At 46.8% G+C, this 11,129-nt stretch overlaps 1 pseudogene; it reads left to right on the top strand.

Annotated features, from left to right (window-relative positions):
* The window catches only part of LOC107114216, a 40,440-nt pseudogene that overhangs the window by 22,606 nt on the left and 6,705 nt on the right, over positions 1-11,129 (top strand).

Here is an 11,129-nt window from a genome sequence, read left to right on the forward strand (position 1 = left end):
TTCCTTAAATAGAGGCCTCCCCCAGCAGAGGTCAGGCAGCAGCTATTCAAATTCAAATTCACCCAGGCACTCAATCACAGGCAAAACAATGCCCCTTCCACTTCCTCTCAATTACAGGCAATCCCAGTCAAACAATGCCCGTTCCTCTCCCACACTCAATCAGCCAGGACTCTGCAAGAACTCTAAGTGCTTCCACACACTGCTAAACACAGTTTTCCCACAAAATATCCTTAGCTGAATGCTCTCAGCTGAAAGCAAGTAAAAGAAACCCACTCACCTCTCTCACAGCTCTCTCTCCTGCTCCTGCTCAGAGCTCAGCTGGTCTTCCTCGTCCTCTTGAATTTGTTAGATACCAGTACTGTTTGTTGGCTCTTTGTACATAGTTAGGTTATTTGCTCATTGTATTTGCACAGTCCAAGTGTGGTGTCACCGAGGTGGTTACTATTTTACCTGTACTTCATTTATTGAAAATTCTAATAAAACGTGTTTTTTGGGGGGGAGGGGGAACTGGGGATACATTATAGACTAAGCTTATTTTTGTTGCCAGTTATATGTCATTTTAAGCTTAAAACCTTAAAGATAAAACCAATTTTTAAAATGTTTTGCAAACTATTTATACAAAGAACAATACTTTTATCGTCTTTGACTTCTTTTACGCTTACATGTTAACCTTGTCTTATCTTGTTATGAATACAGTTCTCGTACCATTTATAAAATCTTGCCCAGGTATTTTCAAAAGTCTTTTCTGAATGATCTTTCAAAAGTAAAGTAAGTTTGTCCATTTCTGCTGCTTCAAGTATTTTGTTAATAATCTCTTCTTTACTTGGCATTTCTTGACTCCTCCAATATTTAGCATACAATATTCTGGCAGAAGTAGATACATACAATATAAGATAAGATAAGAATCTCCTCTTTTACAGTTGTAAAATATTCAAGAGTAATATTTCTGGGGTAATAGGTATATGACATTTCAATATATTCTGCAATATTTCATGGATCCTCACCCAATATTTCTTAGCTCTTTCACATAGCCACCACATATGATAAAAGGATCCTGTTTTGCTCTCACACTTCCAACATTTATCTGAACATTTTGAATAAAATTTCGCTAATTTCTCAGGAGTTATATACCATCTATAAAACATCTTTCGTAAATATTTTCCTTATATGCAATTGATTTTGTAATCTTAATTCCCCCCCCATAGGAAAACAAGGACTCGATACCCTACCTAGACATAGTGCAGATGCCCCTTCTCCATCGATTGCTTCTTGAAAATTCCCTTCCCAGTCTCTATATTCAGTAACAGCCACAATTGGGAATACTGAATATTACTGACAAGAGGAGGAGTTGTTCCTTCTAGGCGGCGTTAGACCAAATTCTCCATCACCCGGACACTTCTCCAGCCCTAAGATTTACCTTCCCTCTCCGAAACCCCTGAGGGTGAATGCCAACCTCCCCGCAAAGGGGTGAGGGGCAAAGACAGGAGAGGGTGGGAGTCTGACCCCCCTCCAAAGGCACCTCCCCAGCAATGTTCCCTTTAACACCTAGAGCACTTTAGTCAATAACTTGTTAAAAATGTTTTGTACTGTTGGGATTTTAAATGGTTTCAATTATGTTTTATATTGGCGTTGCCTCCATGTAAGCCACCCTGAGCCCGCACTGCGGGGAGGGCGGGGTATAAATTGAATAAAATAAATAAATAAAATAAATTAAGCTGTGGAGTCTTGTAAGCAAAAATTCTACTTTTGTGAGCGACTGGAATTAAAGTTGTGAGCGAGCAACTTTACTATTGCATCAATTAGTTTGCTCTGGAGCCCTCCTTCCTGAGCGAAGACAAAAATGAGTGAGCGGGAGGCTAAAAAACTGTGAGCTAGCTCACCCTAACTCAGCTTAGAGGGAACACTGCTCCCCAGCCTCTCTGAATGGAGCCTCCGGGCACCCCCCCCCCAGAAAAGGGATGGGGGGGGTCCTCCGAGCAGGCAGATCCCCGCCCCGCTCAGTGAGATCCTGCACCTCGGCAGCAGGCGGGGTCCCCTCAGCTGAGCGGAAAACTGCGCCCCAGGCAGAAGGGGGAAAGGTAAAGGTTCCCTTGCTCGAAATCCAGTCGAGTCCGACTCTAGGGTTGCGGTGCTCATCTCCGTTTCCAAGCCGAAGAGCCAGCGCTGTCCGAAGACGTTTCCGTGGTCATGTGGCCGGCCTGACTAAACACCAAGGCGCACGGAACGCTGTGACCTTCCCACCGAAGTGGTACCTATTTATCTACTTGCAATCTCTTGCTTTCGAACTGCTAGGTTGGCAGGAGCTGGAACTAGAGACGGGAGCTCACTCCGTCATGCAGCACACTCGGGTCTCAAACTGCTGAACTACCGACCTTCCACAGCCTGCAGTTCAGCGTCTTAACCACTTGAGCCACCGCAGCTCCAAGAGAAGGGGGAAATCCACCCACGAAAAACCAAGGTTTCCCGCCTCCCCACTTTACAACGGGGCGGGGGCAGGAGCCCTAGAGAAAGTCGCCCTCTCCCCCCCTTTCCTCCGGTAGGACTTGGCCGAACACACACACACCCAGCTGCTGCTCTCGACAGGGAGGGGGAGGGGGGAGCCTCCCCTTTCCTGGGCCGTGAAGCTCTGAAGGGGTTAAAGGAGCCGACTGCTCCCGGCTAGAGAGGCCGATCAGAGGAAGGGAGCCGCTTTCCGGGGGGGGGCGGAAGTGTTGGCTTCTGAGTGGGGAAAGAGAAGGGGGCGGGGCTTTCAGTCGGGCCGCGGCGGAGGCGAGCCCGGCATCCGGGCACCTGGGGAGGTCTCCTCTCGCGTAAGTCACCGGCTCAGTCTGGGAAGGCATAAGGTCCGCTCTCGTGCGGCCGGGGGGGGGGTGATTTTTCTCTGACGGATGTTAGTTCCCGTTGGGGCCCCTCCTCCTGGCAGGGTCTGAAAGGCGGGGGGGGGGTCTTGAGTTCTGGGGATCGGAATAAAACTCTCCGCCGGGGAGGTCGGAGGGAGGCCCGGGAAGAAGCCCCAGGCGGGATCGCGGGGGAGGAGGAGGAGGGGGGACCCTTCGTGCCCGGGGGGGGGGGCTGCCCAAATCCCTCGCCTTTTGGGCCGGTGGGGGGGGAGATCCCCATTTCCAGTTACGCGACGGCGGGCTATTTACATTATTTTATGTGTTCACAAATTATTTACGTTAATTGTAGTCCGCCCTTTAGCGAGGCCCTATGCAATCCATACATTCAATACACCGTGCAATAGAATTCGGGTTCGAGAACCCACCAGAACTCTGAGAAACAGTATTGAAGGAAAGCATCAACGTTAACGTGGCATAGGAGGATCCTACCTACAGCAAACTAAACACAGTCATTCAGCCCCCCCCCCTGCCCTAAAGGTGTATCCAAGAATCCTTGTGAAGCCAGTTCTCAAGTGCTACCCTATTGCTTGCTTAGAAAAGCCCTCTTGAATAACCACTGAACCACAGCAGCCAGGAAGCAGTTGAGGACCTCTGCCCCATCCCTGCCTCCTGCTCCTGCTCCTGTTTGCCCCCAGCAGCCCCTCTGTGCCCTGACCCGGAGAGGCCCCTCTGCCCCTTCCCCTCAGCTGGCTGCTTGGGCAGAGCTCTTGCCCAGCCCTCCCGGCCTAAGGTTAAGCCCTTCCCAGTCACTGTGTGCTGGACTCCAGTTTACCTGCACCCGCTAAACAGACTGCTCCCCAGGTACCAGAGGCCAAGCTCATAACATCCCCAGCAGATTTTTAAAGAGCCCAGTAGAGATGTTTTTCTTTCCCAAAGGACCATAAGCATAACCTTAAAAGCTTGATACTTAATATAACCCAATGATGTTAATTCTGATCCGCAAACTACAACATGGACCACTGAACCACAGCACCACTGAACTACAACATGGACCACTTACGTTGTCTCTTGTCCAGGGTCAGTGATATAACTCCTTTCTCTTCTGGTTTCTTTCTGCCTTTTTGGTATCTTTCCCTCTTCATAGGCAAGTGAATAAGGGTGTCCTTCCAGTCAAAGGCGTCAAGAGAAAGGAGAAGGAGATGGAAGAGGAGGACCCAGAAGGCCCTGGAACTGGCAAGACATCAAGAAAAAGTCCCCACCCCATCCCAGCAGGGAGTGCTGCTAGATTCTGGGAAAGAGCTGTGCCAGAGATCTTGGCTGAAGACACGGTGAGCACAGATACATGCAGCCGATGCTTCCGGCAGTTCTGTTACCATGAGGCCGATGGGCCCCGAGAGGTTTGCAGCCGGCTCCATGGACTTTGCAACCACTGGCTGAATCCCAAGAGGAACACCAAGAAGCAGATCCTGGACCTGGTGATCCTGGAGCAGTTCCTGGCTGTCCTGCCCTCGGAAATGCAGTGCTGGGTCAGAGGATGCGGGCCGGAGACCAGTTCCCAGGCGGTGGCCCTGGCAGAAGGTTTCCTCCTGAGTCAGGCAGAGGAGAAGAGGCAGGGAGAGCAGGTGAGGGGTTTTCATGCACTCTGTTCAAGCAGTGACCTTATCCTAAGGCTTCCTGTCAGACATTTCTTTGTGTGTGCGTGTGAACTGCCACCAATTTGCTTCTGACCTGTAGTGACCCTATAAGTTAATGTCCTCCAAAACGTCCTATCATTAAGAGCCTTCCTTGGGTTTTACAAACTCAGGGCCCTGGCTTCCTTGATTACGTCAATCTATCCCATCTTTGGTCTTCCTCTTTTCCTTCTGCCTTCAACTTTTTCTAGCATTATTGTCTTTGCCAGTGACTCTTGTCTTCTCATAATGTCGCCCAAGTACTAATTTTAGTCTAATTTTAGACATTTTAGCTTCTAGGGAGAGTTGAGGTTTGATTTGATCTAGAACCCACTGATTTGTCTTTTTGGTGGTCCACAGTATCCATAAACGTTCTTCTCCAGTACCACAACTGGGATCCAGTTTGACTTAGTGGTTAAGAGCGGCGGACTCCAGTCTGGAACACCTAGTTTGATTCCCTACACCTCGAGTCTCCAGTCTGGTACACCTAGTTTGATTCCCTTCACCTCGACATGCAGCCAGCTGGGTGACCTTGGGTCAGTGGCTGTTCTCTCTAGCTGTTTTCTCAGAGCTCTCTCAGCCCCATCTGCCTCATGGGGTGTCTGTTGTGGGGAGAGGAAGGGAAGGAGATGGTAAGCTGCTCTCACACTCCGAGGAAAGGGCAGGATATAAATTCAGTTCTCCCACTCCCCGTCCTCCTTCCTGCCACATATAGTAATGGGAACTTCTTGTTGTTGTTGTTCAGTCGCACAGTCGAGTCCGACTCTTCGGGATCCCATGGACCAGATCATACCAGGCCTTCCTGTCTTCTGCCCTCCTCTGAAGTTGGCTCAATTTCATGTTCGTTGCATCTATGACACTGTCTAACCCTCTCATCCTTTGCCATCCCCATCTCCTTTGACCTTCAATCTTTCCCTGCATCAGGGTCTTCTCCAGTGAGTGCTCCCTTCTCATTTGGTGGCCAAAGTATTTGAGCTTCAGTTTCATTATCTGGCCTTCCAGGGAACAGTCAGGGTTGATTTCTTTTAGGATTGACTGATTTGATCTTCTTGCAGTCCAAGGGACTCTTAAGAGTCTTCTCCAGCACCATAGTTCAAAAGAATCTATTCTTCGGCGCTCGGCCTTCCTTATAGTCCAACTCTCGCAGCCATACATGACTACTGGGAATACCATTGCTTTGACCATGCGGACTTTTGTTGGCAGGGTGATGTCTCTACTTTTTATCATGCTGTTTAGGTTCGCCATCGCTTTCCTCCCAAGGAGCAGGCGTCTTTTAATTTCATGGCTGCAGTCACAGTCTGCGGTGATCTGGGATCCCAGGAACGTGAAGTCTGTAACTACTTCCCCGACTTCCCCTTCTATTTGCCAAGGAGTGATGGGGCTGGATGCCATGATCTTAGTTTTTTTGATGTTGAGCTTCAAGCCCACTTTTGCGCTCTCCTCTTTTACCCTGAGCAAGAGGCTCTTGAGGTCCTCTTCACTTTCTGCCATTCGTACTCCTTTTCCTATGCTGAACCAATCAGTTGTTCCGTATCCGGTTCTAACTGTCGCTTCTTGGCCCTTATACAGGTTTCTCAAGAGACATGTGAGGTGGTCTGGTACTCCCATCTCTTTAAGGACCTGCCATAGTTTGTTGTGATCCACACAGTCAAAGGCTTTAGCATAGTCAATGAAGCAGAAGTAGATGTTTTTCTGGTACTCTCTTGCTTTCTCCATAATCCAGCGAATGTTGGCAATATGATCTCTCGTTCCTCTACCTCTTCGAAACCCAGCTTGTACTTCTGGCAGTTCTCTATCCATGTACTGTTGAAGCCTAGCTTGTAGGATCTTGAGCATGACCTTGCTAGCGTGTGATATGAGTGCAATTGTGCGATAGTTTGAACATTCCTTGGCATTGCCCTTCTTTGGGATTGGAATGTATACTGATCTTTTCCAATCCTGTGGCCACTGTTGCGTTTTCCAAATTTGCTGGCAAATTGCGTGCAGCACTTTAACAGCATCATCTTCTAAGACTTTGAATAGCTCAGCTGGGATACCATCACCTCCACTAGCTTTGTTGTTAGCAATGCTTTCTAAGGCCCATTTCACTTCACATTCCAGGATGTCTGGCTCGAGGTCAGTGATTATACCGTCGTGGTTGTCAAGGACATCGAGGTCTTTCTTGTATAGTTCTTCTGTGTATTCTTGCCATCTTTTCCTAATCTCTTCTGCTTCTGTTAGGTCCCTACCGTTTTTGTCCTTTATCATGGCCAGCTTTGCATGGAACGCTCCCTTGATTTCTCCAGTTTTCTTGAAGAGATCTCTAGTCCTTCCCATTCTATTGTTTTCCTCTATTACTTTGCATTGTGGCAATAATTAAGTCTGTCTTGGTCACCAGTGACACATCCTTACAACTGGAGAATCTTTTCTAGCTCCTTCTGGGCTGCCCTTCTGAGCCTCAGTCTCCTGATTTCTTGCTTGCTGTCTCCCTTTTGGTTGACGATGGAGCCAAGGAACAGACAATCTTGAGCAATTTCAAGTTCTTCATCATTAACCGTAAATTTCTGAAATTCCAGACTAGTCATTACTTTTGCCTTCTTGATGTTCAACTGTAATCCCAGTTTGGCGCTTCCTGCTTTAGTAATTGTAGTATCTCAAATAGTTACTGTTCCTTCCGCCAGTTTTCACTCCTCCTTCATCAAAATCAAATCCAGATTTCCTTATGATATGTTCTGCCTGCAGATTGAAGGGAGATAAAGTACATCGTGGTCTGAGACGTATACCAGTTTGGAAATCATATTTTTTAAAACAAAAAACAAAAACATTTTATTATCAGGATATAACAACATGTCCAGCATTAAAACATTTCATCATTCATTATATATCCTTTTCCCCTCTACCCTCCCTCCCCCTCTTCTGGCTTCCCGCAGTGCTTCCACCCCCTCCAAATCCTCTCTCTTCTTTTCCATCATCTTCCCCTAAAACTAAACTTAAGAGGTAACATTTTCTTTATCTAATATCTTCATATATTCAACTATTTCAGAGTTTTTCTATTCTTAATATTCTTAATAATTATCAAAACAAAATAGATTGTTTTTAACATCCCAATATTTCTCCAGGTATTCTTTAAAGTCGATCCAGTCTGCAAAGAACTCTTCTGCCTCTTTGTTGTTAAGTTTTCTTGTCAATTTATCAATTTCTACCATAAAAAGTAACTTTTTTATCCACTCCCAGATCTCCGGTATTCGTTCTTGTTTCCAATACTGAGCGTAAGTCATTCTAGCCGTTGTAATCAAGTACCACATCAATGTCCTCTTTGTTATATTCACTTCTTCCATTTTGAGGCCCAAAAGTAATACTTCTGGTTCCTTTTTAAAAGTACACTTCAAATTTTTTTGCATCTCATTATGGACCTCCGTCCAAAAATTCATTGCTTTATCACAAGTCCACCACATATGGTAAAAAGAACCTTCTTTTTTTTTTACATTTCCAACATTTGTTAGACATGTTATCACTCATATTTGCAATCTTTTTAGGTTTCATATACCATCTATACATCATTTTATAACAATTTTCTTTTAAGTTATTACATGTTGAAATTTTCATTGAATTTTTCCATAAACATTCCCAAGATGACAGATATTTCTTTGTTCATATTAATTGCCCATTTTATCATTTGTTCCTTTACCGTTTCATCTTCTGTATACCATTTTAACAATACCTTATATATTTTAGATATCATCTTTTTGCCTTTTTCCAACCACAAACATTCTGTTTCTTCATCTTCTGTCCTAACACTGGCCTCTTGTTCACAGTAGAGGATACACATCAAAGAAAACAGTTGTTGTGGCAGACTCATTTCTTCATGATCCACACAGTCCAAAGCTTTGCTGTAATCTGTGAAAGACAAGATGATTTTCTTCTAAAATTCTCTCGTATGCTCCAATAACCGACCTAAATTTGCGATACGATCTCAGGTCCTTTTCTGAATCCAGCTTCTTCAACACCTGACATTTCTCTTTCCATGTATGGTAACAGTCTTCGATGTAAGGTTTTGAGTATCACTTTTTGTAGATTGTTAGAGCGCCGAATTTTATTATGTATGTAACAGTGTTTTATTGTTTTAAAATTTTTAAATTCGGCATTGCCGCTTGTCAGCCGCCCTGAGCCGTGTGGGTAGGGCGGGATATAAATCCCAAATAAATAAATAAATAAAATTCCCATCAGAAATAAATGTGAAGGTCCAGTAGTTCCTGCAGTCTCTGATGTCTCCTTTTGTCGGAATTGGAATGTAAAGTGAGTGTTTCTGGACTGTGGGCCCTTGTTTTGTTTTCCATCTTTGTTAGCATATTCTCGTTAGGATTTTGAGGGACTCCTTTTCTGTGCCTTGGAATAGTTATATTGATATCCCATCTACCCCTGGTGGTCTGTTTCTCCCTGTTGTTCTCAGTGCAGTTTTCCCTTTACTTTCTAAAACCGTTGCTGCTTCTTCAAAAGATTCTTCTGGAAAGGAATCTGTCATCCTTTCATCTCCTTAGTATAATTCCTCAGTGTACTGTTCCCATCCTTTCTTAGATATTTCTACCTCTAGATATTCCACTAGATATTTCCATTCCTTCTCTTACCTGCCTCCATTGTTGTTCTAGTTTCAGATGTGTGGGCGATCGGTGAAGATGGAAGCAAAGTTCTCTGAAGCAGAAGGAGCTCCATCAGAGGAAAGTCAGAGGACGCAGCCCCAGGAGGGTGCCCGAGATGCCCTGTCAAGTGGTAAGGGTGCCTCCTGCCCAGATGGGATCAGGGGACCTAGTCAAGTTGTTGGGCAGAAGGTTCAGGACAGGGGAAAAGGGGAATGCTTTTGCAGACTACATAGAAGGGAGTTCTGGGACACAGAGTGCCATAGGATGTCGTGATGGGCTCTCCACTTGAAAGGGGAGTAGACCGATTCATGGAGGGCAATTCCATTCTTATTTACATTAATTGAAATTTGCCTCTCTCCCCTTCCTTCCATAGTGTCTTGACTCACTTGTGGGTGCACCATAAGTCAGCTGTGACTTCACAGCACTTTACAAACATCCCCCCCCCATGTTCTGGGTCAGCAGACCTCTGAAACTGCATTGCTGAGGCAATAGTGTGGGTTCTGTGCCCCCTGCATAAAGGCTTTCCAGGGGCATCTTGCAGGCCACAGTGAGAGAGAGTATGCTGGACTAGAGATGCCAGGCCATGGCCAGGTACCCCCCTGAGGTTTGAGTGTGGAGTTTGGGTTGGTTGCGATTTCATGTTGATGTCTCATCTCACCGAATAGCAAGTCAAAGCATCAGCAGGCATCCTGGAAGCCCATTGGTGGTACCCTAAAGTTTCCAGAGCCTTGGCTGATGCACTAAGAAAAATAATCTTGCTTTTTGGATGGAGGAGATGGCGATGCGTCCTGCAACAGGATTTCCTGTCCCCTCTTTTTCTCCTGCTAGTCTGGACTCCAGGACGGGTGGGAGGCCCCAGCAGGTGGCCTGGGTTTTTGGTCTTTTTCAGCAGGGATGCTGCAGCCTTTGGAGCTCCAGGGTGCACAGGGCACATTTCAAGTCTCACAGAAGGGTTGGCAGCATTTACGCCAAAGCTCATGGGTAGAAGAAGAAGAAGGGAAGGATTGGATTTATACCGCGCCCTTCACTCAAGAGTCTCAGAGTAGCTTACAAACTCCTTTCCCTTCCCCTCCCTTCCCCACAACAGACACTTTGGCTTGCCCAAGGTCATCCAGCAGCTGCAAATGGAGGAGTGGGGAATCAAGCCCAAACCCAACCTGGTGCTTCTCTTCCACCTCTCCGACACTTTACTAAGATCATTACAAAGGTGTCACAACCTTGGGAACAGGGATGGGTGACGCAGAATTCCAAGAAGCAAACAAAATAGGAACTTGTGGGTTAACATTTATCCTTCCGACTTTGTCTCTCTTGCAGGCAGTGAAGAGATGCTGTCAAGCTGTCATCTTTTCAGAGGAGTGGAAACGGCTGCTCCACCTCTGGTCAAGGTAGGGGAGGAAGACTGGGGGATAGTCAGGTCCCCTCTTCTTTCTCAAGGGAGGCTTTTGGTCCTGCTGACCAAGGAGAGACAGGCTCTGAACCCCACCCTCTTGACGCATCCCAAACTCTATGTTCTGCACCCTCCCAGAATGCCCCCGTGGAGATCTTCATCCTGCACCCTCCCAGAAAGCCCCTGTCAAGACTAGTCTTTGCCTGGAATGACCTCTGACGAGGGAATCTGCTTTTCCTTTCAGGCTCCCTTTTCCTTTGAGGAGGTGGCCGTGTGTTTCACCAAGGCCGAGTGGGAGCTCCTGGATCCGGGCCAAAGAGCTCTCTACAGGGACGTCATGCTGGAGAACTACGGGAGCGTGGCCTCTCTGGGTAAGGACCTTTCATAGGTGCCAAAGGTGCGAATTGCTGCCATTGGGACGATGGAGGAATCAAAATATTGAAAAGCTACCTGTGGCTGTGAGGATTGCCCGGCTACCTCCCCCTCCCCGCTGGGGGCCTCAAGGAGGTTGGGGTGGCAGTGAACACGATGGTTCAGCAAGGCCAGTGTGGTGGGCATCGCCCAAGCCATTCCTACAGCAGTCCCCTGGATGCCTTCAGGCCTTACTACTGCCTGG

This window comes from Gekko japonicus, unplaced genomic scaffold (assembly GCF_001447785.1).
Source record: "Gekko japonicus isolate JY-2015 unplaced genomic scaffold, Gekko_japonicus_V1.1 scaffold3349, whole genome shotgun sequence".
In the NCBI taxonomy this organism is placed as follows: Eukaryota; Metazoa; Chordata; class Lepidosauria; order Squamata; family Gekkonidae; genus Gekko; species Gekko japonicus.